The 26,660-nt window shown below is 36.7% G+C and overlaps 1 protein-coding gene and 1 non-coding gene across 2 annotated transcripts in view; one reads left to right on the top strand and one right to left on the bottom strand.

Moving 5' to 3' along the window:
• The window catches only part of LOC138692278 (midasin-like), a 507,844-nt gene that overhangs the window by 174,739 nt on the left and 306,445 nt on the right, over positions 1-26,660 (top strand). The gene's annotated exons all lie outside the window — the stretch shown is intronic.
• Positions 13,326-13,399, bottom strand: TRNAS-GCU (transfer RNA serine (anticodon GCU)). The gene has a single exon. It is a non-coding gene; the product is annotated as a tRNA-Ser (tRNA).

The raw sequence follows: 26,660 nt of genomic DNA, 5'->3' as shown, positions 1-26,660 counted from the left end.
ATGCAGTGTATATTATACTGTCTACAGCACATAAGCGTACACTATAGAGAATGAAGTTAAATTGAAAAATAATCATAATATGGATATTGAAACACATTTTTCAAAATGGTGGCCGTTCATTTCGATACAGGCTTCAGTTCTAATGTATGTAATTCCAATTACCAGTTTCGTCCTTCGTACTAGTAACTCATGTTGAAATAATTCTGTATCTACTCTGTAAAAGAGTACCTTACGTACTGTAAATTCAATCTTCACTTCTGCTCGATCCGAAAAGATAAAATTACTCAGACATGCTATCTACTGTCCGTCCAAGTGGTTATGTCGCAGGATCGTAGAAAGGAGGGAAATCACGTGACAGTTAATTACTTAACGAGGCCCTTTTATTTAAGTTATTTTAAACAGTTTTATGGGTATAATATTACGTAGATGTCCAATTCCTAACAGAAATTAATGTTCTCAGAAAAGAGCTAAGACAGCCCAGCCACTAGCCTTTACAGAGAGGCGAGTAGAAGCTGGTGGGGAAAACCGGAATGCGACTTAGGTAAATGGACGACAGTACCTGTGCGAAAATGATGCAATATTGAAAGCTCTTTCGTCATTGGAAAACGCGAACATATTTTTGGAACGTACTGTGACGGTAAGGCTACTATGATTGTATATGCGGTCTGTGTAGAAGACGGTTGAACTTCATTAGTAGAAGGGGTGGGAGTGAAGTACATTCAAAAACTCAGGTACAATAAAAATTGAAGTAAAAATAAAATGATGTCCCTGTACAAACAATTGTTCTTCCCCTGACACATATCGTCAAGTGAGATGTACTGCCTGATAATAGATGTACATATCAGCTAGAACCTCAATCAGATGTAAAATATGCGGATATACTTTTTAAAAATATATTTTGCTCTTAAAGTAGGGGGGGTCTTACATGCGAAGGAGTGTAATATGCGAGTAAATACGGTAAATAAATTCTACAAACTTTTTACGTCTGATTTCAAATACCGAATAGTCCAAAGTGAAATTTAGAAGGATTTTATTTTTAAATATTTCGATATTTCCATTCCAAGCTGGCTCACTGTTTTTAATGAACTGTTGATAGCATCACTGGTGAAGAAAGCAGCGAAGAAAATATTTCACAATGCCATATCATCAGTACACATCACCGTTTTATTTATGGCTGAAATGTATTCAAATTGAACAAATTGCAAACTATAATTCCTGAAATTTGTACCGAAGCCTGGGTAAAGTGTGGCGAATGAAATTGATATACTAAGGAGAGAGAATTAAAAGAGGATTTTAATTTATCTTGTGCTGAAGTTCGTTGTACCAATACTTCGTAGAACAGGGCGGATGCTCTTCTGTCTGTCACATTCTCTTAATGCAAGTTTTATAGGTCATAAGTGTGGTTACTGACATAGTTTCATTGCACCTTATCTTCACCACGAATAGTATGCTTATAAATTTGTTTCTAGTATTGACAAAACTCTATAAACCCTTTCTGTTGCTTGTTTCGCACAAGTTGTGCAACCTTTAATCAACATAGTACATTACGACTGAATTGCTTTTCTTACTTCTGCAATCTATTATAGATTTATTAATTTGCCCTACAGAATAATATCTGTAATATTGACAAATAATATTTGAGGAGAAAAATTCACTTCGGCGCCGGGGATCGAACCCGGGTCCTTTGTTCTACGTACCAAGCGCTCTGACCACTGAGCTACGCCCAATTCAATCCACAGCGCCGGGTCGAACCTTCCTCCTCCAATGTTTCCCTTTGTGGCCTGACTCCAAGTTAGGCACATATGTTGACGTGTATGTCCAATGTCAACTGCCATTATATTAGGAGCGCACTCAGCTGAGTGACTTGTTTGGCCGGGATTCCGCAGTTAAGTGCACAGTAATCTGTACAGACATATGCACTGCAGCTATGAGAATATTATAGATTTGTCCTACAGAATAATATCTATAATATGGACAATTCGGCGTAGCTCAGTGGTCAGAGCGCTTGGTACGTAGAACCAAGGACCCGGGTTCGATCCCCGGCGCCGCAGCGAATTTTTCTCCTCAAATATTAATTCTGCAATCTACATCATATTCTTGGCCTAGTGCTCAGCGTAGGTAAAATGTTTTAAGTTTTCTTTGTTACGAGCCATTTTACTTGTAAATTGTGTGATACATGATACATTGCATTAATTTGTCTTCCTGTCTGGTGTTGAATTGAGCAGGCACGAATCGGTTTGCCGCAGAAGTAGAAAATTACGGTATGGTAAAAAAAAAAAAAAAAAACTGAGAATAAAGTTGTGTATAATTGACATTATACACAGATAATTTAACTGAAACTCTCGAAAATTTGCTTAACTTTAGTCTAAATCTTTCTGATAAATTATAATTCCCGTCAGGTAGGAAGGCGATCCAATTCTGAGCGCTTCTACGCAAGCGCAGTCTTGTGATTCTGCAAAGCATCGACATTTTTTTCTGAGAAAACTATGAATTTTTCACCAATATGGTATTGCACTTTGTTACGTACAACATGAGCTATTCGCCCTGAAAACCTGCAGGATTATTTCACTTCCACCCTTAGGCCTATATTTTTTATGGAAACTGTTTAATGAGAGAGTCTAAAATTTTTTCTGTTTGATAGACGAACACAAATATAAAATACCATATAGAGAAGCTTTCTTTATTCCTCCCCATTTTTAAATTTAAAATTTGAATTTCGATTATAAATTTTTGATTTATAAATTAGTTTTCTTCCTAAAGTTAAAAGTGAAACAAAGCATATTTTTTTTTTTTCACAAATCTACTAGACTATGAAGTTCATATACTCAGTAAAAATAAGCATGCAAAATTTCATGCAATTATCTCAAATTGACTGCCTCCGTGGTCTGTTGGTCAGTATGCTGGCTTCCAGATCAGGAGGTCCCGGGTTCGATTCCCGGGCTCGGCTCTCGGTGAATTTTTCTTGAAGAAGAAAAATTCCCTGGGTGTCTAGAGTCTGGAAATTTGTATGAATGTGAGTGTGATTGTGAGTGTGCCGGGTTAATATTAATTAACAAATCATCACAAATATAAAAATACATCAGGACTGTCGCTGGGCAGTAACCTGAACACACGTTTCAGCGTCACATTGTTGACAAGTAACTCCATCTGTTAGCACAACCATAAAGCAACTAATAGATGCTATAGAGTTACCAACAACGAAAAAAATAATTATCTCAAATGTTTATTGAGAAAAAGACCTCTGTTAGAGGACGTGGTAGTGTGCATTACATAGTATTCAATTTTTAGAAAAGCCAGACCGATTTCGGCCGTCAGATTTTGAGAGAAGATTCATAAAACAATGTACTCTTAAATGAGGCAATAAAATATTGATCCCCCCCCCCTATTTTGACCTACAGCTACCCTTAATTCATTTTTGTTTTATAGATTTTGTGTGCTTCGAAATAAGCTCTTTTTTTTACAGTTTAATATCCACAGCCCAAACTTTGCGAAAGCTTCAAATGTTACATTCGAATATTCATGTATGTGTACAGATGCCTCAAACTAACAAGCTGTCTCGTTCACGCAGGCGCATAGAGCACTTCTCCCCTACCACTGTCCGCCTACTGCTGTGCACTGTGGACTAGAACGGTACAGCTCAGTTCTAAGAACAGTTGAGAAGGCTGCATAGGGAGGGTACATCTTGAATACATTGTCAAGAGGTCAACTTTTCAGATAATATGACTATACCTGGGTATCTGAGCCTAGGTGGGCCCCCTCCGTTAGCTCTACTACTTCCCCTCTCCAGGCAGCTTCCTAGTTTGAGGCATCTGTACGAACGGTAATTTCATTTGCAACAGAAAGGGCGAATAGAATTCAGATTCCCTAAAATAATTCACACTCTTTCACGTGGAATTTCTCATAGAATTGAAGTTCTCTCAATCTTGCATTTTGAGACGAACTGCGTCGTTGCCAGTTCGCAGACGGTGTACGTGCATGCGTGTGAGTGTGGGGGGTCTTGTCCACGCGTTTCGTTCACTGGTGTGGCGCCCCCAGGCGGTGTCAATCACTGCTGCTGGTGCAATGCGGTGAGTCCGGCGGGGAACCTGCTTCGCTGCAAGCCGTCGGCGAGTACCGCATTAAATTTCCACCACCGTTGAGTGGCAACACTGGAGGCACTGACGTCATTTCGTCGTCGTCATCGTCCAGTAGAATCTGGACGTGTTGCTGGCTGTTGATGGATGGACCCCAAGGGTCATTGCCAAACATCATATTCTCGTTTCCCTATGACAAAAAATGCACACAAACTGCATTAACCCTGCATGGACATTTTTTACTTACATTCCGGTACAGAAATGTCCTCCCGTACCTCATTGAACTGTTTATCGTGCTAGTAACACCATTAGATTCTCGACATGGACTTGTACTTGCTCTTGTCCGTTCCATTTGCATTTCATTCCATTACTACATTGTCGCGTGTTAGTGAAATAATTATCTGTGCGAGATCGTGCGTATTTGCTTGGTTTCCGCACAAAACCAATCCACATTCAGTATTCCCAACCTAACACACATAACTATTTCCCTCTTCTAACCGCTTAAGTGACATATTGATTTTACTGCTTTAGGCTTTTAACATATTATTTTTAGAGACGTTCAATATAGTAATAATTATAAATTGGGAACTTACCACTGCAATTTCACCTAAATTGCAATGTTAAGTATTGTTTTTAAATATTTGCAAAAATTAAGTAAACTCTACAACTCCACTAAAGTTACTGCATTCGTGATGCAAGTAACATTAAGGAAGCCGTGAAAAAATCAACAACATTCCAGACTCATCATAGACTAGGGGGAAAAAAAAACAGACGTATATCGTGGCCTGCTGGAGTACAGTAAACACAGAAAACATTGTAAAGCAACAATGTTGAAGATAGATATTTTTGTTTTGAAAATTTTGCCATCATTGAACAGAAACCAAGATGGAGATTTCATTGCAACTAATTAGAAATTCCTCAACTACGTTTCGCTTTTTCAAACTTTTCCTCGAACATGAAAACTTCAACATACCGCTCTTGTAACGCATATTACTATTACGATACAAGTGTTAAAAATGACATTTTATTTTGTGACTAGTGATATTTCCGAATCGAGACCGCGGCCGAGTGAAGAAATCGTACGAACAAAATAAAATAGTTTTTAACGTGGTATATAGGTTTAACCGTTAGTAATGTCATTAATATCCAGTGGTTAATCTATGAGATATTTCAAACAAAAAACTTTAATACAATTTTGCTCGTTTTTGCGTCCTTATCGAGAAAAGAAAAATTGTATATGAAACATTTCATAGCGTGTTTTGGGAAAGCGGCTGAATTAAATCCCAATATGCATTGTGAGGCATTGTGGCTTCATTTGAATCCACCACTCTTTATATTTTCTTTTAATGTCGTAAAGTTGTGCCACAGTGGCTTCAAATAAAGCAACCTCCTAATTTGTATGCAAATGGATGAAAATACAAATTGTTTGCAAATTTCATATGTCTTTCATGTATTTAATTTCGTTTGACCAATATCCACCTCAAATTTGTTAAGAGTTCTGTGCCTCAAAGGGTTAAGAGAACAGTGTATTTGAAAAGATTTTAGTGTTGTCTTTTAAATGTGCAAAAATTTGATCTTAAAAATTAATGTAACTTTTCGTTCTGAAAAGGAATTTTAAATGCATTTATTCGAATCAAATTTATGCACATTTAAATGACAAAACTGAAATTCTTTCAAACATTTATTATAGTAATACCGTGGTGGGAATATAATGGTGAAGCAGTGCGCAGCCTCGCCCGTTCTTCTACTACGTGATGACGTCACGCGGGAAGCACTGCAGACTCTCTCGCAGCTTGCTAGCTTAGCTTAGCTCAGCTCAGCTCCGTAAGGTTTTGGAAGTGGGATAGGTTAATTGATTATGAATACCAAGAAGCTGTATTAACTAATCCCTTCCCTACTAACGTCTTGTGATGCGCTCCCAAAGCATAGCCGTCTAGACATGACGTCTTTGTGACCCTGCGACTTTTATTTACAGTTTTCATTCAAGCTGTCAAATGCAGTTTTTTCAAGCTGTCTATTTAGAGGGTTGTATGTTGTAAAGCTATCTTTCGTGAAGAAGAGGAGTTATTTTCCTCTAAATATACGCGAAAGGTTTTCCAGAATTCTAACTGTTTGAATAAAAGTGCATTGAAGTTCTGTCCTGCATTCCAAGTGGAATGAACAAAGTTTAAGAAAGGGAATCAGAATCGAGGTCTTGTAAGAGTTATTGGCAGTAAAGTGACATGACAGAAAAGGTCTGTCTACGAAGCACAACATTCACATGGTGAACATAAAGGAAAAAAGGGTAACATTGAAGGGGAATAAACAGTGGTGAAACTGAAGGGCATAATAGAGTACAATAACGTTATGTTGTGGGTTGACTGTCAGGTCAGCGTCAGAAGCCTTATATCCCTTCTCCATTATGTGAAAATACGTAAAAAAAAACAACAGAAATGTTTCTTCAATATAATGTTTATGGTACTTTTCAGCTTTTCAGTGTCTACGTAATTGCATGTAAGACCGTGAAGGGAAGCAAACCCAGGAAGGAAAGGATCTATACAAATCTTCAACTTGACCTGAAAGCAGGCATTTTATAGAGGGTTACGACGACAATATTACAAGCAAACTGTTGGGCTTATTCCCCCTCTCCCGTCATATACCTACCACCCACAAAAAAGAAGCCAGCGAGAATCTGCAAAGTTTGTATATCTCACAAGAAATGTTTTGTACTGGAGTCTTTCGAAACTTAACATACTGTTCAAACTGTTGCCAAATTATGAGTATAATATCACAATTTGTAGTAAAAGACCCATGTTTATTGCAAACGACCTCCACCTGCCTTTAAATGCCACTTAACGCACACCACCAATTCACTGTCTGCGCGTGGAGATTTAAATAGAGATTCCAGGCAATAAACCCGTCCTTTTAAATCTTACTGCATGAACTTAAAGGTAGCAACAAGCAAACTTTAGAAAAGAGTCAATAATGAACATTTGTTAAAGGCAGGTGTCGAATTAATTACGTTCATTCTGGTGTACTGCTTTCGTTAGAAGATATCTTAAGTTCATGGACTCAACTCGGTTTGATACATTCAGGGTGATAGACAGAATACGTTCTGAATCAGACCTTCGATTTCAGGCTGGCTTTAAAGAGGCTGAAAATGTGAATTGCTACAAATGTCAAGTGTAGCATGATGAAGTGCCCCTAAAAGAAGGCAAATTCGAAAAAAAAAAACGCATTTTGGATAAAATGTGGACTTAACGCGTTTTGATTCCGAGCTCAAATACGTTCAATAAATTTTCATCGTCAACATTTTTACATTACTTAAAAAAAAACACATCAGTTTTTCATTCCAGTGATTCTGCATATTTCTTTTAGTAAAATGCTCCTGCACACAATTTTAATATCTGAATATTTTTTACGCAAATTAAGTCCACAATTTCCACATCTGACATTAATTTTCGTAATGTGAACGGCTTTCTTGTACTTGAAATAGACCTTGATTCACCCTCACTAACCACTTCTGTATTATCTTCCTCACTATCTCTTTCTTTCTTCAACTCCGCCAGTAAATCAATTTCCAATAGCACTATAATATCACTTTCACCCAAAACATTAAGGCTGCTATTATCCACAAAACAACTCATGTCTATGTTCTGTATCCCTGAATACAACTAGATTTGAATAAACACCAATAAAGAAAGAACAAATTTACCAACTCAAGTTTCTACACTCCAAGTAAATGGTAAAGTGGAGAATTGAAACAGTAAACGACTTTAACGGCATTACAAACAGTTACAACAATGGACAAAAATCACAGAATTCAAACTAGAAAATGTTTAAAAGTGTAGGTCATATGAAATGCCAAGGGTGGGTAAAATCTGTCCACTAACAAATAGGCGTACTTCAAATTATTAGTCTACTATATTTGAAATCTGAAACAGAACACATGTGTGCATACTTTATCATGTTAGAGACAATTAGAGTAAAGGTGACAGCTGTCAGATTTCATTAATTCAAAAAATTTAGAAAATAAAAAGGGTGGGCAATTTTTCCCCAACTGTGATAATGCTAGGGTTAAGTGAGAAAATAATTATTTTATGCCCATTGATTGACGCCTTTTTTGCTCCTCTATTGACATTCGAGACAATTGAATCCTTCCATTTACTGAAGCCTTTTCTTTCTGGAAGTTGTTAAAAGATAACACAGCTTTAACATTTTATGAGAAATGTAATTAAGTCCTTTTAGCTTAGAAAGTTTTGAAGAACTATGAGAAAATTATTCCCTTCTGCGGAGCGACTCATATGTGAAAAATTTTAACAATATGATACACAGGAACATACTAGTTAATAGTTATTATAATGCTGTAATTACTCAAGTTTCGTTATTTAGGTCTAATGCGCTATCCTCTGATACATGTTCGTCTGAATTGGTTTTGGAAGTGGCCTGAAGAGTAGGCCTATATGAACTATTGGCAATGATGTTAGGAATTTCTTTTCTCCTTCTCCGTTTTTCACATCTGTCCAATCTCAGATTATCTGTTGATTTTCGTTTCAAGCAAGACTGCGCCAGAGCTTTTGTGGGTACAGCGTCTACTTTCAGATTACGACTGCTTTTTGGTTCATAATTTAGGAGTTTCTGCTTTAAAGGTACTTCGTAACTTTACTCCTCAAAATGAAGTGAACATATTCGAGCTGAAACAACATTAAATCTTAAGATTTTTACCCCCTTTCTTTTCCCTCAAAGCAATCTATGGAATAAGTAAAACAATAAGTTTAACATGAAAATATATTTTGCAAATGAGTTGCGAAGCAAATAAAATTTAGTAACATGCGAGAAAACTCATCGTGCTGTAAATTGACTTCATCCTCCCTTCTACAAGCATGCAACCATTGTCTTGCCAAGTCTTCATTCTTCGGAAACGTATAATGTTTTACGTCAGTTCCTTTTGTTTTTCGATTGTAACTCAACCAGATACTGCACATCCAGGCATACTAATAGCATGTGTCACATTAATATATATATATATATATATATATATATATATATATATATATATATAAACAAAGAATTAACACCGTGCACGTACACTCCTCGAGCACTGCGGTGCGAATTAGCGCGCCGCTGCTGCTTCCCAAGTGACGACATGCGCAGTAGAAAACGAGTTTGAGTCAACCGTCTGCTACACCATTATATTCCCACCACGAGTAATACCATGCTCTCTTAAATTGACTGAACATGTTGGGAATTAAATCAATGGCTTTCTCAAAATACGCTATGAAATGTTTCATATAAAACACTTTTTATCTCGAAAAAGGAAGCAAAAAACGAGCCAAATGGTATTAAACGTTTTTGTTTGAAATATCACAAAGAATAACCCCCTGAAATTAATGACAGTACTTACGGTTTACTCTGTTTATTTGTTATGCCTATGGTGGAGGTAATATTAAGTGTGCAGATTTTAACAGCTTATTCCTTGGATAGATTGCAACAAAAATTCTAACGCCATATTAGTCCAAGTCAGAAAAAGAATAGTTTCCCCCTAAATGTTAAGTGCTACCCATAAGAGTCTCATTTTTACTCTTATCATTAGAGAATGATATCCCTTTTGGAGTTTTTAAATGTGTAAAATGAACGGTTTCCTTGTAAGTTACATAAAAAAGATTAACACGTATCGTTATTTCCTGCCGTTTAGGAAGTCAGGCAACCCTACTGCAGTAACTAAGCGACGGAATACTGCTATTCAGACCTGAGTTCGAGTGTGTATTGGTATAGTCGCGTCGATCTTATTTCCGACAGCCAATCACGTTGCAGGTAGGCTACATTTAAACGTGTGAGTCTTATCATTCGCTGCTGATGATGTTATACACTATCTAAGGCTCTATAAATAATGAATATAATCGCCCGCCATTTTGATTTTGTCGTTGGCATTAAAAGAAAGCACACGAGGACTCTATTTGCTGCACCGTTAAACATTATCATGTCGTAGCTCCTATGAGAGTCGATTTATTATCATAGGAGCTACGACATGATAATGTTTAACTGTACGGCAAATAGATTCCTCGTCTGGTAGCTCAGCAACGAAATAACAAAAATGGCGAACGATAATACTTGCCTAGAGTTTATAGAGCCTTCTCTTTCTAATGCGTAAGAAAAGAGGAGGAGTCACGCCGGAAATAACAGCGACGCGACTATAGGTGAGCCCGCGCTGCGCTGTTGGCAAACTACACAAATTTTCAGCCTAATTTTCTGATTAACCATGCACATAATTACAAAACGAATAATAATTTTTATTTATTTATTTTAATGTATTCCATTACCCCTTTCTATCTGCACTGTCATTATCTCTGTGGTATGTATATACACAGTGGGCCAAAAAAAAAAAAAAGCACAAAATTAGAGATACTCTATTTCCGGAAATACATAACATTAATTTGTAATGAAAACACTGTTGGAAAGAGTAGACTTTAAAGATGAGCAGGACTTTTTATTATGTTTTTTTAGGCTCAATTAAAATCTTATGGAGATCAATACACAGTGATGCGAAAAATCTGGTTTTTGAAGACAATTTATTACTTCAAAAATGCAGAAACTGAATGTTGTTAAATTAATAATAATTAATGATCTTTCAAATAATCAAAATTAAAAATGATGCTCTATTTGACCGCCATTTGCCCGCACAACCATTTGTAGGCGTCTCCTCCATTGTACAATAGCGCTGGATATCTGTCTTTGATCAAGCCGGTCTCAACATTCAAGAAGGCGTTGTCTTAAATGTTCAATATTACGAATTTTGTTTTGTAGTAAACTGTTTTTTGTGGTTGACTCCATACAAAATAATCCATAGGATTAAGATCTCGTTTGAAACTCTAGCGGAAACCATCAGAGAATCTGAGAAATGCGATCTTTCACGCAATAATCTCTCAAGAGGGATATCATGTCCGTATCTTGCTAAGCAATCGTACACTTGAAACAGATCATTCTCGCTGACCGTAGTTTCTTACAATTTGACGGGCAGATAAATTATCATATTGGTGTAAATGTTTAATGAAAATCTGGTCTTCGTTCGTTAAGCGACCCATTATTCACAAAATGAGAACTCAAAACGTAAGAAACTAATTGGTGATGGCACAACAAACGGCTTGGCCTGCTGAACTCGTAAGACCATAATGCTTAGTTCGGCATAAACGATCGATTTTGCACTGCCTTACAAAAAAATAGGAAATAATCTATACTAATAATAAATCTGTAGCCAAAATTTTTCTGGTAATTTTCGATTTTCCATGGTGTTAACATGTATAATTAACCATCCTGAAACCGAAAATCGCTTTTTTGAAATTTTTGTTTGTATGCCTGTCTGTCTGTCTGTCTGGATGTTTGTTACCTTTTCACGCGATAATGGCTGAACCGATTTGTATGAAAATTGGAATATAAATTAAGTTCGTTGTAACTTAGATTTTAGGCTATATGACATTCAAAATACCGTATTTAAAAGGGGGGTTATAAGGGGGCCTGAATTAAATAAATCGAAATATCTCGCTTATTATTGATTTTCATGACAAATATTACATAACAAAAGTTTCTTTAACAATAATTGCCGATAAGTTTTATTCTGTACAAAATTTTGATAGGACTGATATTTAATGAGATAAACGAGTTTTAAAATTACAATAACAACGCCATCTAAGGCGCTGTACTGAAATAAAAACAAATGACTTCGTCTATAAGGGGCCTTGGACAACAACAATCGAAAGCTATTAATCATAGCGTAAGGGAATGTTTCTGTGTTTGTATGAAGTAATATCGGAAGCTAATGAATTGTGTAATTATTATTTCACCATTGGAATGTGTAGTTGCTCTAGATGGACATAATTCTACAATGTTATTACAGTAACTTCTGAAACATATAGCAAGTAATATAAAGTTTACACATTAAAACTAAATGATATGTCAATCTTCATTAAACTATGGTTGCATGTAATAACAATTAAGAAACATGTTAAAGGAATTGTCATTGCACCAAATGATTGCTCTCTGGACCAAAATGATCGCATTTTGATTATTTAAATACAATTTAATTTAAGTAACATATTAAACGATATATCCTTCTATCAAACACGAATGTTCCCTGGATCAAACGTGCTATTTTAATTATGTAATTAATTTATATTTATTTCTAACAGGTGCAGCGGAGCGCACGGGTACGGCTAGTGTTTAATAAATGGTAAAACATGAAATATTACAGTACTTTCCCGGTCTACAAGAACTGCGAAATTTGTCTGTAAAATAAATTTTCAAGTGAAATCATTAGCTACTGGAACATAACCATTTTTTGCCCCACTGTGTAGATATAACTTATTTTGTAAGTTATATCTATTATAGAGTATATAGTGAGATTTTGTTTACTTTGATACATAAAGATGTGATAGTCCTATAAAAACCTAACGAATTTCTTATTTCGGTCTGTATACGAAGTAAGGTTAGTAACTGACTTAACAATACAAGGCGAGGTCTCTCTCTGTCTCCAGTTGTAATATTATTCCGCTAATACGATTCCACCCGTATTATTCTTCCTTAGCCCGAAGGCCTCTTACTTCCTAACATGCTCTTCTTTTTGCAGTAAGATTTATTGTACGGGATGCGTGATTCATTTGTTAGCGTGTTTTCCATCACAGCTCCTTCCACAGCACACGGTGCCGTTCCCACAATCCTTATTACGTTTTAAGCCGCTTCTACATCTAAGACTGCACAGCGCTAAGGATGCCCTCAGCCGATGTTAGAACAAACACTCCACTTTAAAAGGGATTGATTTAAATATTTAACAGGCACCGTTTCGTGCCTCGGCATATAAGATGTACTTCTGCCTCAGTTAAAATGAGGATACATCCTTAGTTGTGGGTACAGCGATTTTTTATTTAGCGCTTTTCTTACGTTGGAAATGAAGATAGTACGGCAATGGAGGAATGGTGGAAGAAGCAGGAAAGGAAAATAAAAAAATACTTAGAAAAATGCCCTGCAACCGCTTGCACTAACATCTCAAGAGTTTCTTGTTCGAACCTCGGTTTTATTAATACTTTGTTTTATCCTGAACTTGGTCAGCATTTGACATTCACAGCTGGACGCTTTGTCTTACAAACTTTGTGGCGAAGCTTCAGGGTGGGCAGTGTAAGCATTTTCGAAGAAGAGACAAGATCAATTTAGAGTTTATACAAATCTGGCTTTCAGGTAGTAGCTCCCTGTAAAGCAGGTTTGAATAATGTCAAGGAAAAATTGTTCCGGAGCCGGGTATCGATCCCGGGACCCTTCGCTTAGCGCGCGAACGCTCTACCGACTGAGCTACCCCAGGAACTAGACACGACACCGTCACAATTTTTCCTTTTATATCCACACAACTCAAATGAGCTGACAAGACGCCAGAACTCAAGTATGAGTGCACACAAATACTGTGTGACTTAAATTGTGGCTTTCAAACCTGCTTTACAGGGAGCTACTACTGAGAGCCAGATTTGTACAGGGACATCATTATTTTTACTTCAATTTTTATTGTACCTGCGTTTCTGAATGTACTTGGCTCCCACCCCTTTCACTAATGTCCTTGCTAACGTCAGTCACACAAACTTACGGCCGCTGTTGCTAGCAGTGAAATAAACAGTACAGAGTACAGTGTGTTTCAGAAATATGTTGCATTTTCAATAGAAGAAAAAGCTTATATTATTGAAGTTTATTTTCACACAGGTATCGTGTGTAGCATAACTGAATTTATCTGTGTGGACTGAGCAGAAGTGACGATTAGAGTTACCGAAAGTACGGTACCCTATTATATGGTACGGTACGGTACTTAACAGCATTATTTAAACAAGAGTTTTGTTTTACTGTTTGTAGGTATGAAGGACGATGATGGAAACTGGAATTACAATATAACCGAATGTGAACAACATTTTTTTTTTTTTTTTTTTTTTTTAATACAATTTCCCGATTATATCATTACGGAATATTTTCGTAGAAATGTCATTAATCTGGTAGATAAATTTAGAGCAACAGAGTGTACAGAAAGGAAGAAAAGTGTAAGATGGCGAACAAACGTGACAGAAGATGCTAGAGAAAGGATGCAGCGAGGTCCTAATAAGCCGGTCAAGAAGTTAGCTGTAGAAATTGGGGTTTCTTACGGAAGTGCTCACAAAATTCTCAGGAATAAATTAGGTTAGTAATATGCTGAATAAAGTAGACATTACATAATGAATATAACCGCCTGAAGAGTTGAGTTTGTGAAAAGAAATTATTACTACTCTACTGTTTTTTTTATAAAATACCGTAAAAGTAATGATCAAACTGAAAATCGTAATACTGTATTTCCCTGTAACATAAATGGATACACTACTTTTCTCTCCTCCTATAGCTAGTAAAATGATTTGTTTACATATTGCACTAGCAACTCCAAACTCCTGTAATGGAAGGGGGTAACAGTGTTTCCGAGTATAGCCAGGTTAATGTTAAAAATGTTGGTAAAAATAAAGTGATGTCCCTGTATAATACATTCGTTACTGGAGGTACGTTAACAGAAACCCAGTAACAACAGTTGATGAAACATCTCTTCCGTCAAGTTTACTGTTAAACTGCCTTAACGACATGTTAAATATTTAGCAAGGGTTGGTGAAACTGGGCTGATAGTGATAACCCACTCGAAAAGTTGGCACCTCTACGATAAAGGCTATTATGAATTGCGTTGGAATTATGGCAGGAGAAGTAGAGGGTGCGTCAGAAAGAACGGATGTATTTCAAACTATCGATACGCAACGAGGAGAGAGATATAGTGAGGGGGACCACGACTGTTGGGTCAGCCATAGAATGCAGTTTCAGTTGAGAATATGGTGTTGGTCTGGTGTACAACGTGCTTTCATCGTAGAGAATTTTCGAAAAATGAAGAATCTGTGATCGCCACTCAGGACTCATTTCGACATCGGATGTCACGCTAGGATTCCAACTCGGAATACAATTTTGCGGTGGGTGGCTTCATTTCGTATCACAGGTTCAACATTAATGAAGAAATCACCTGGACGAAATTCTATTGCACTGAGATTGTCCGAGGCTACGGTAAGATCTCGCGCCCTGCGACTTCTTTCTTTGGGACCATTTGAAGGCGTAAGTTTGTAAACATCGATCACATACATTGGACGAACTGAAGACAGCGATTCGTGAAGAAATCGTGGCAATTGCACCAGCTATGACTGTGAAAGTGATGGCGAACATCAGAAAACGCCTCGATGCCTGTATTGAAAGCCAAGGACATCATATGGATAATGTTGTTTTCCATAAATAAACTGCATGTATTGGTGAATATGTTGATAACAATAAATTTTTGATTTGATGAATCTTTACAATTTTCTTGCCATGTGAAATCCATCCGTTCTTTCTGACGCACCCTGTATTTTCTACAAAAACTACTAACACCGTTTCTCTTTTCCAAAAAAAAAAATCACTTGGCCAAGAGTTGAACCTGATCAGTGATCAGTTGATCACCATTGTGGAAATATATGTTCCTACTCGTTTGCTGAACAGTATGCTGCAAGAAAGATCGAAGAGTCCACCCACAAGTGTCTCGTACGACGTACACGTTAAAGCCGATCAGCTCCTGTAATCGCATTTACGTTAAGCAGGAGTGACAGAGTTTACTGCTGTGCGGTGAATCCTTGGCGTAGTGAGCCGTCATTATAAAGATGCTGGGAGGAGAACTCGTCAGCTATCGGCAGCTCGATATGCAGGAAGAGGAGAGGAAATTTGCACTGACATCGTGTTCAATAACAGGCTTGATTGAGTCACGTGCCATTATCGGTGTTATTAGACTCAATTTGCGGGCTATAATAACAAGCAAACTCATTTGCAGTTGAAACTAATAGCTACCAAGGCGAATACAATGCGTGCAATAGTCCTCTAATAAAGCTTTGTCATTTCTGTTAGCCGAGATATAATGAAATTGTGATAATATAGGTCGCAATAAAATGGCTGTACCGGGTTGGATTGTTGGTCATTGATTTCCATCAATTATCTTCGAGCTTCTCATCGAAGTACACTGGAACTCGGTCCAGTACTTGCGCTTGTTATGATGCACAGAGGAATTGGGAGGCAGGTTTTCCTAGAATAGTTTAGCTTTCATTGTTATTGACATTCTATCATGCAACCATTACAATAGTATTACCTTAATAGTCTTTGTAGACTGAAAGGGGCGCTAAATAAGGAATTGCAGTTACAATAATCTCATCGTCTCTGAATAGCCTCTGTAGTCTTAAAAGGACGCTGAATAAGGAATTGCAATTACAATAATCTCATCGTCTCTGAATAGCCTCTGTAGCCATAAAAGGACGCTGAATAAGGAATTGCAATTACAATAATCTCATCGTCTCTGAATAGCCTCTGTAGTCTTAAAAGGACGCTGAATAAGGAATTGCAGTTACAATAATCTCAGCGTCTCTGAATAGCCTCTGTAGTCTTAAAAGGACGCTGAATAAGGCATTACAATTACAATAATCTCATCGTCTCCGAATTGTCTCTGTAGTCTTAAAAGGACGCTGAATAAGGAATTGCAATTACAATAATCTCATCGTCTCTGAATAGCCTCTGTAGTCATAAAAGGACGCTGAATAAGGAATTGCAATTAAAATAATCTCATCGTCTCTGAATAACCTCTGTAGTCTTAAAAGGACGCTGAATAAGGAATTGCAATAACAATAATCTCAGCGTCTCTGAATAGACTCTGTAGTTTGAGCAAACGTTAAATTAGGAATTACAATTACAATAATGTCATCGTCTCTGAATAGACTCTGTAGTTTGAGCGGACGTTAAATTAGGAATTACAATTACAAAAATCTCATCGTCTCTGAATAGACTCTGTAGTTTGAGCGGACGTTAAATTAGGAATTACAATTACAATAATCTCATCGTCTCTGAATAGACTCTGTAGTTTGAGCGGACGTTAAATTTGGAATTTCAATTACAAAAATCTCATCGTCTCTGAATAGACTCTGTAGTTTGAGCGGACGTTCAATTAGGAATTACAATTACAATAATCTCATCATCTCTGAATAGCCTCTGTAGTCTTAAAAGGACGCTGAATAAGGAATTGCAATTAAAATAATCTCATCGTCTCTGAATAGCCTCTGTAGTCTTAAAAGGACGCTGAATAAGGAATTGCAATAACAATAATCTCATCGTCTCTGAATAGACTCTGTAGTTTGAGCGGACGTTAAATTAGGAATTACAATTACAATAATCTCATCGTCTCTGAATAGACTCTGTAGTTTGAGCGGACGTTAAATTAGGAATTACAATTACAATAATCTCATCGTCTCTGAATAGACTCTGTAGTTTGAGCGGACGTTAAATTAGGAATTACAATTACAAAAATCTCATCGTCTCTGAATAGACTCTGTAGTTTGAGCGGACGTTAAATTAGGAATTACAATTACAATAATCTCATCGTCTGTGAATAGACTCTGTAGTGTGAGCGGACGTTAAATTAGGAATTGCAGTTACAATAATCTCATCGTCTCTGAATAGCCTCTGTAGTCATAAAAGGACGCTGAATAAGGAATTGCAATTACAATAATCTCATCGTCTCTGAATAGCCTCTGTAGTCTTAAAAGGACGCTGAATAAGGAATTGCAATAACAATAATCTCATCGTCTCTGAATAGACTCTGTAGTTTGAGCGGACGTTAAATTAGGAATTACAATTACAATAATCTCATCGTCTCTGAATAGACTCTGTAGTTTGAGCGGGCGTTAAATAAGGAATTACAATTACAATAATCTCATCGTCTCTGAATAGTCTCTGTAGTTTGAGCGGGCGTTAAATAAGGAATTACAATTACAATAATCTCATCGTCTCTGAATAGTCTCTGTAGTTTGAGCGGGCGTTAAATAAGGAATTACAATTACAATAATCTCATCGTCTCTGAATAGTCTCTGTAGTTTGAGCGGGCGTTGAATAAGGAATTAAAATTACAATAATCTCATCGTCTCTCAATAGTCTCTGTAGTTTGAGCGGGCGTTAAATAAGAAATTACAATTACAATAATCTCATCGTCTCTGAATAGTCTCTGTAGTTTGAGCGGGCGTTAAATAAGGAATTACAATTACAATAATCTCATCGTCTCTGAATAGGCTCTGTAGTTTGAGCGGGCGTTAAATAAGGAATTACAATTACAATAATCTCATCGTCTCTGAATAGACTCTGTAGTTTGAGCGGACGTTAAATTAGGAATTACAATTACAATAATCTCATCGTCTCTGAATAGGCTCTGTAGTTTGAGCGGACGTTAAATTAGGAATTACAATTACAATAATCTCATCGTCTCTGAATAGTCTCTGTAGTTTGAGCGGACGTTAAATAGGGAATCACAATTACAATAATCTCTTCGTCTTTGAATAGTCTCTGTAGTTTGAGCGGGCGTTAAATAAGGAATTACAATTACAATAATCTCATCGTCTCTGTAGTTTGAGCGGAATTAAATGGGAAATTACAATTACAATAATCTCATCGTCTCTGAATAGTTTCTGTAGTTTGAGCGGACGTTAAATAAGTAATTACAATTACAATAATCTCATCGTCTCTGAATAGTCTCTATAGTCTGATCGGACGTTAAATAAGGAATTACAGTTACAATAATCTCATAGTCTCTGAATAGTCTCTGTAATCTGAGCGGACGTTAAATAAAGAATTACAATTGAAATACAATAATCTCATCGTCTCTTAACAGTCTCTGTAATCTAAGATGATTCTGAATAAAGAATTACAGTTACAATATAACATCTTCGTCTCTGAATAGTCTCTGTAGTTTGAGCGGGCGTTAAATAAGGAATTACAATTACAATAATCTCATCGTCTCTGAATAGTCTCTGTAGTTTGAGCGGGCGTTGAATAAGGAATTACAATTACAATAATCTCACCGTCTCTGAATAGTCTCTGTAGTTTGAGCGGGCGTTAAATAAGGAATTACAATTACAATAATCTCATCGTCTCTGAATAGTCTCTGTAGTTTGAGCGGGCGTTAAATAAGGAATTACAATTACAATAATCTCATCGTCTCTGAATAGTCTCTGTAGTTTGAGCGGGCGTTAAATAAGGAATTACAATTACAATAATCTCATCGTCTCTGAATAGACTCTGTAGTTTGAGCGGACGTTAAATTAGGAATTACAATTACAATAATCTCATCGTCTCTGAATAGGCTTTGTAGTTTGAGCGGACGTTAAATTAGGAATTACAATTACAATAATCTCATCGTCTCTGAATAGTCTCTGTAGTTTGAGCGGACGTTAAATAGGGAATCACAATTACAATAATCTCTTCGTCTTTGAATAGTCTCTGTAGTTTGAGCGGGCGTTAAATAAGGAATTACAATTACAATAATCTCATCGTCTCTGAATAGTCTCTGTAGTTTGAGCGGAATTAAATGGGAAATTACAATTACAATAATCTCATCGTCTCTGAATAGTTTCTGTAGTTTGAGCGGACGTTAAATAAGTAATTACAATTACAATAATCTCATCGTCTCTGAATAGTCTCTATAGTCTGATCGGACGTTAAATAAGGAATTACAGTTACAATAATCTCATAGTCTCTGAATAGTCTCTGTAATCTGAGCGGACGTTAAATAAAGAATTACAATTAAAATACAATAATCTCATCGTCTCTTAACAGTCTCTGTAATCTAAGATGATTCGAAATGAAGAATTACAGTTACAATATAACATCTTCGTCTCTGAATAGTCTCTATAGTCTGAGCGGACGTTAAATAAGGTGATTTAAATGGTAGACAACCATCACGAAAACCATTCAGAAATCCGAAAAAATAGGAAGGCCAAGTTAGAGTTTGCAAAAATGTATCAAACATGGAACACTACAGACTGGTATAAGGTGTTATGGAGTGATGAGAGTAAATTTAATTTATTTTCTTCTGATGGTGTGCAGTATGTACGTCGACCAAAAAACCAAATATACAACAAAAAATACCAGGTACCAACCATTAAGTATGGTGGTGGTATCATCATAGTGTGGGGCTGATTTTCTAGAAGTGGAATTGATTCTCTAGTCTAAATAGAAGGGACTATGGATCGTTTTATGTATAGTGACATTTCAGAAGAGAATATGGTTCCACATGGGAGGAAGAATGTACCATGTATTGGATTTTTCAGCAGGACAATGACCACAAAACACACTTCCGGCCATTTAAAAAAAATATATGCAGAAAAAAATCAAACTTTTGAATTGGCGAAACCAAAGTCCGGATCTTAATCCTATTTAACATATCTGGGATGAATTGGAGTCCCTGTGGAGTGACGGTCAGCGCGTCTGGCCGCGAAACCAGTTGGCCCGGGTTCGATTCCAGGTCGGGGCAAGTTACCTGGTTTTTTCCGGGGTTTTCCCTCAACCTAATTGAGCAAATGCTGGGTAACTTTCGGTGCTGGACCTCGGATTCATTTCACCAGCATTATCACCTTCATCTCATTCAGACGCTAAATAACCGAAGATGTTGATAAAGCGTCGTAAAATAACCTATTAAAAAATGAATTGGATCGATGTGTTTGTCGTAGAAGTTACTCAAATAAGGTTCAGTTCTTTGCTGCCTTATTGGAAAAATTGTCACAACTTCCACTCGAACGATTGCAAAATCTTGTGGATTCAATGCCAAACTATGTGCTGCTGTGATGACAGCTCGGGAGTACGCAACGAAATACATACTTGGACTTACAAATTGCTTTTGATCCAGAAGAATTTTCAATTATTTTTTACTCAAGATAGCCCTGTTTAAACGAAATGCATTTTCGTACTAAATGGATTAGAAATACTTACTTTTCAATTATCGACTGCCCTTTTTTTTTCTTTTCAATACTTATCTTTTTGTAATTGTGGCATATGTTTTCTACAAAATGCTTTTGCGCGCTACTGTATTTGATGTTACATACAGACGTGGACAAATTATTAACAAAATTGACGATTTTTATGATAATTCTATTTACAAAATTTGACTTCTCAATTTAGACTACAGTTGACAATTTTGCATATTTCTATCATTATAGTAGATAGAAATATGCAAAAATGTCAAATGTAGGCTATTCTAAGTTGAAGAGTCAAATTTTGTAAAAAAATATATAATAAAATCTTCAGTTTTGCTAATAATTTGTAAATATGCAAAAATGTCAACCGCAGTCTAAAGTGAAGAGTCAAATTTTGTAAAAATATATAATAAAAATCTTCAGTTTTGCTAACAATTTGGAAATATCCAAAATGTCACCTGTAGTCCAAATTGAAGAGTCGAATTTTGTAAAAATATAGAAGAAAAATCTTCACTTTTGTTAATTTGTAAATATGCAAAAATACCAATTGTAGTCTAAATTGGAGAGTCAAATTTTGTAAAAATATACAATACAAATCTTCAATTTTTCTAATAATTTGGAGATACGCAAAGATGTCAACCGTAGTCTAAATTGAAGAATCATATTTTGTAAAAATATATAATAAAAATCTCCAATTTTGCTAATAATTTGTCCACGTCTGTATGTACTCCTTATTCCCAGATGTTGAACTCTGCTTTGTGTGAGAGATATTACGCAGTAATAAAATCGCGTAACTTTTTTTTAAAAATAACATTTTGCACAACAGTCCTGTCACATGCCATGCACTGTCTTACCAACGAAAAGCAATTATGGGTGACATAATGAAACAGTCCAAATATGGAGACATTCGTGTGACTCTATATTTAATTTTAGTGACGTAGTTTTGTGAAGGGAAATTAAAACTGTGTTGCTTGAACTCATTCGGAACGTCCGCGGTCATATTTTTAATTACGAACACAAGAGAGCGCAACAAATTCGAATCCCAAGAGCAAATGCTTGTACAATCATACTTTTATGAACACAATTTTACTGTTATTGTGTATAGCTGAGAGAACATCAAATATTGATTTTGATAAAGAATGCAGTGTCTGCAGTTGGTACTGTTGGCTGTAATAGTGTGGTAGTATCTAACATTGTATTGACAGCTTTGGAATTCAGCTGTTGAAATAGACGTGCTCGAAAGTAAATTTTTGCAATTAACATGTGGGGTTATTCAAGAGTGACAGCAGTATTAACGTGACTGAAATGGTGTTTAAAATAAAGTTTTACACAGATACAAAAACACAGTTTCACTCACAAAGCGAAAAGCGATCGTTATGCAATGCAAATACCCGCTGAGAATTCGTGTGAAAAGCGACCATTATAAAATACAGGTACTTAATCAGTAATTGTGAATTTAACCGAGTGGAATGAAAGGAGAAAGGGGAATACAAGGAGAAAAAAGAGAGGGAAAAGCAGGGAGAAGAAGGGGAATTCTATGAGAACGGGGGGAAAAACAAGGAGAATAAGTGGAATACAAGGAAAACAAGGGGAAGACAAAACGATTATCCTACGTGGCGAGCCTCAGCCGGAGTGTAATATATGCCATGTTCCACTTACGGTGGAACAATTTTTATCACAGTGTAGAAAATATGACCGTATCCGTCGGCAGTATGGAATTCGGCCCACTCTACGTGGCGCTCTTGGAAACGATTTTAATTGTACAATTAATGCACTTCTGAGATTTTTTATCGAATACAGGACTTTACAGGATTTAGTTTTTTATTGATCCGTTTTACTTATCCTCCGGACCCTTTACATCAGGAGGTTACATTCGTTATTTTATATGTGTTTTTAACACACTTGACATTTGGACCTTTTACATCCGAGCATTTTAGAAATGCGCCAGATAATTTATTTCTGGCGGCATATGTTTTATTATTTTATTGTTTCTTTTTAAATACCAGCTAAGTTCTGTGAACTGCTCACGGTTGTGTTTTTTATGCATCATCCTTTTGAAACTGCCTCGTTTTAACCGTGACAACGCTTTTTACTTCTTTTAAGTATTCTGGTTATTGTATTGAGTTAGTGTTTAGTAAAAGATTTTAGATAAGGGCGCAAATAGCCATAGTAGCTGACGCGCCCTTTTTAAACCCCACTAACTAACAAAACGATTATAGATATGCAATAAGAATAAGAGGAGTACAAGGAGAGCAGGGGAAAACAAGGATAACAATGAGGATACAATGAGAACAAGAAAAGTACATGGACAATAGGGAAAAGACAAGGATAATAAGGGGAAGACAAGGAGAACAATGAAGATACAATGAGAACAAGGAAAATACAAGGAGAATAGGGAAAAGACAAGGATAACAATGAGGATACAATGAGAACAAGGAAAATACAAGGAGGATAGGGAAAAGACAAGGATAACAATGAGGATACAATGAGAACAAGGAAAATACAAGGAGGATAGGGAAAAGACAAGGATAACAACGAGGATACAATGAGAACAAGGAAAATGCAAGGAGGATAGGGAAAAGACAAGGATAACAATGAGGATACAATGAGAACAAGGAAAATACAAGGAGGATAGGAAAAAGACAAGGATAACAATGAGGATACAATGAGAACAAGGAAAATACAAGGAGGATAGGGAAAAGACAAGGATAACAATGAGGATTCAATGAGAACAAGGAAAATACAAGGAGGATGGGGAAAAGACAAGGATTACAATGAGGATACAATGAGAACAAGGAAAATACAAGGAGGATAGGGAAAAGACAAGGATAACAATGAGGATACAATGAGAACAAGGAAAATACAAGGAGGATAGGGAAAAGACAAGGATAACAATGAGGATACAATGACAAGGAAAATACAAGGAGGATGGGGAAAAGACAAGGATAACAATGAGGATACAATGAGAACAAGGAAAATACAAGGATAATAGGGAAAAGATAAGGATAACAATGAGGATACAATGAGAACAAGGAAAATACAAGGAGAATAGGGAAAAGACAAGGATAACAATGAGGATACAATGAGAACAAGGAAAATACAAGGAGAATAGGGATAAGACAAGGATAACAATGAGGATACAATGAGAACAAGGAAAATACAAGGAGAATAGGGAAAAGACAAGGATACAATGAGAACAAGGAAAATACAAGGAGGATGGGGAAAAGACAAGGATGACAATGAGGATACAATGAGAACAAGGAAAATACAAGGAGAATAGGGAAAAGATAAGGATAACAATGAGGATACAATGAGAACAAGGAAAATACAAGGAGAATAGGGAAAAGACAAGGATAACAATGAGGATACAATGAGAACAAGGAAAATACAAGGAGGATGGGGAAAAGACAAGGATAACAATGAGGATACAATGACAACAAGGAAAATACAAGGAGAATAGGGAAAAGACAAGGATAACAATGAGGATACAATGACAAGGAAAATACAAGGAGGATGGGGAAAAGACAAGGATAACAATGAGGATACAATGAGAACAAGGAAAATACAAGGATAATAGGGAAAAGATAAGGATAACAATGAGGATACAATGAGAACAAGGAAAATACAAGGAGAATAGGGAAAAGACAAGGATAACAATGAGGATACAATGAGAACAAGGAAAATACAAGGAGAATAGGGATAAGACAAGGATAACAATGAGGATACAATGAGAACAAGGAAAATACAAGGAGAATAGGGAAAAGACAAGGATACAATGAGAACAAGGAAAATACAAGGAGGATGGGGAAAAGACAAGGATGACAATGAGGATACAATGAGAACAAGGAAAATACAAGGAGAATAGGGAAAAGATAAGGATAACAATGAGGATACAATGAGAACAAGGAAAATACAAGGAGAATAGGGAAAAGACAAGGATAACAATGAGGATACAATGAGAACAAGGAAAATACAAGGAGGATGGGGAAAAGACAAGGATAACAATGAGGATACAATGACAACAAGGAAAATACAAGGAGAATAGGGAAAAGACAAGGATAACTATGAGGATACAATGACAACAAGGAAAATACAAGGAGGATGGGGAAAAGACAAGGATAACAATGAGGATACAATGAGAACAAGGAAAATACAGGGATAATAGGGAAAAGATAAGGATAACAATGAGGATACAATGAGAACAAGGAAAATACAAGGACAATAGGGAAAAGACAAGGAGAATAAGGGGAAGACAAGGAGAACAAGGGGAATAGATGGATTGCCATTCATTCACAGCCTATTCGTTGGTTACGACAGGAGACCGGCACTTTCGCACCCTCACGTAATTCTACTTAAAGAAATGCAGCGTAGCTAAACTGTGCGCCTGTCGAAAGATGATCGCACCCATACGTGGTTCTACGTGAAAATATTTAACTTAGTTACGCTGACCTGTTGATTTTTTTTTTAAATAGAGGTTCTTGATTTATTTTCCGCATGCCCACCAAAATGCTATCAAGTTTCGCGTTCTTCTGATCAATAGTTCTCCGTTCACAGCTTGTTAAATGGAAACAGTTTAAATGTCTATCGTCTATATCTTTACGGGTAAATATCAGTCTAATCTGAATGCACCGCATTAAAACGTTACGCAGACTAGCTTTAGCCAGTGAGCGTTTGTGTGTTTGTGTTGTATTGTGGTAGTGATTGCGAATTTGCTCTTCGTTTTAGTGTTTTTTTTTTCAGGTTTTATTTTGAAGCAGCAGTCACACGTGCGTTGAATATTACAATGTAAGATCGTGAACGTTTGATATTACACGTACAAGCACAAGAAATGGCTCATAAAGTATTAGTAATTCTAATATTAAATATCGTAGCGCGCAGTGCAACACATGTTCGTCTGCTATTAACGTCGTAAGCGCACAACTATTGCTTGTGGATTTGGTTTCGTGTGGTACAAGGAATGCCAAGAGAAGCTGGAAGTTTTAGTGCAGTAGACCTCTTGTTTTTCTAATCGACTGGTAAACAACGCCGTTTTCTGAGAAAAGAAAACAGACCTGCACGACTTTGGCTGCCGTCTTTCATGGCAAACAGTTGACACGTCGGAAACACGTCAATCTCTTACTCCTACGCACAGATAACCCTTCCCGACGCTTGTATGCTTTAAATCAGTGATTTCCAATTGGTGGTCAGCGGACCCTCTGTGTTCTATGCAGCTCATACACGGGGTACACGGCATTATTCATAAGGAAAAACTGCATTGATGAACTACGTGCAGATTTAAACATTTCGACGGTTTAGTTGTACAAATTTTGAATGGTTTTAGCTGTCCAAATTTCACGAGAGGAACCCTGCGAGGGGAATATGGTCCTTGCGGGGTAAGAGGAGAGAGTAAGCCAGTAACTCTGCGTTCTTGAAGGAGCAGGTGGATGGCAGTGGTGTCATTGGCCGGTTGGGACAAACAAGGCTCAGTCAATGGCCGGCCGATTCCGTGTCGGTGATAGGTTACAAGAGTGGGGGGGGGGGAAACTCGCATTTTTTGCTCGGATCTTCTCGTGAAATGCTTACAGTAGATGAGATTAAGGCGGTAATTGAATAGCCTAATTACAATACTGAAAGCTCGTAGACAAGGAATCGTTTTTGTGGTAATGTCTACGGAAGACTAAATTGTACTTATAAACTATGACGATTCATTGAAAATGTCTTTAATAAAGTACACTTGACCTTAAAAGTTTATGACTAATGTATTTTTTTTTTCATGGGTGGGGTACCAGCTCTTCCG

Source organism: Periplaneta americana, chromosome 16 (genome assembly GCF_040183065.1).
Source record: "Periplaneta americana isolate PAMFEO1 chromosome 16, P.americana_PAMFEO1_priV1, whole genome shotgun sequence".
NCBI classification, from domain to species: domain Eukaryota; kingdom Metazoa; phylum Arthropoda; class Insecta; order Blattodea; family Blattidae; genus Periplaneta; species Periplaneta americana.
The sequence above is the reverse complement of the archived record's forward strand: the minus strand, read 5'-3'. Positions and strand labels throughout refer to the sequence as shown.